The sequence below is a fragment of the Macaca fascicularis genome, chromosome 18 (assembly GCF_037993035.2).
Source record: "Macaca fascicularis isolate 582-1 chromosome 18, T2T-MFA8v1.1".
Lineage (NCBI taxonomy): Eukaryota > Metazoa > Chordata > Mammalia > Primates > Cercopithecidae > Macaca > Macaca fascicularis.
The window spans coordinates 48556647-48557310 of record NC_088392.1 but is presented as its reverse complement, the minus strand read 5'-3'; the positions used below and the strand labels follow the sequence as shown (position 1 = coordinate 48557310).

The 664-nt window shown below is 40.1% G+C and overlaps 1 non-coding gene across 1 annotated transcript; it reads left to right on the top strand.

Annotated features, from left to right (window-relative positions):
- Positions 1-320: 320 nt before the first annotated feature.
- LOC123570155 (U6 spliceosomal RNA) lies at positions 321-424 on the top strand. The gene has a single exon (XR_006694147.2). It is a non-coding gene; the product is annotated as a U6 spliceosomal RNA (small nuclear RNA).
- The last annotated feature ends 240 nt before the right edge of the window (positions 425-664 follow it).

Below are 664 nucleotides of genomic sequence, written 5' to 3'. Positions count from 1 at the left end.
CAAGCAAAAGGCCATGCCGAGCCATACACTGCATAGCACTTATAGGCAAAGGGAATTAATGGCATGGTTTAAAAGCAACTGAAAACTGGAAGCAGCGGCTTTTATTGTCCCTGTGTTAAATACTGGGATAAGGCACTAAGAAAACTTGGCAAAAAATAAATTAATTATTATTTGTAGTGGTTATGTTACATAAAGTCACTGTAAACACTGAGTAGGTGAATGCTGAACACATTGCTCCTAGAAGAAAGGCAGGGTTAGTTCCTGTAAGCCTATACACAAACACACACACACACATTGGTGATTCATTAACAGTTAGTTCAGTGCTCGCTTCGGCAGCCCATATAGTAAAATTGGAACGATACAGAGATTAGCATGGCCCCTGCGCAAGGATGACACGCAAATTCATGAAGCATTCCATATTTTTATGCAAATCAAAATCACAATGAGATACTATCTCACACCAGTTAGAATGGCAGTCACTAAAAAGTCAGGAAACAACAGGTGCTGGAGAGGATGTGGAGAAATAGGAACACTTTTACACTGTTGGTGGGATTGTAAACTAGTTCAACCATTATGGAAAACAGTATGGCGATTCCTCAAGGATCTAGAACTAGAAATACCATATGACCCAGCCATCCCATTACTGGGTATATACCCAAAGGAT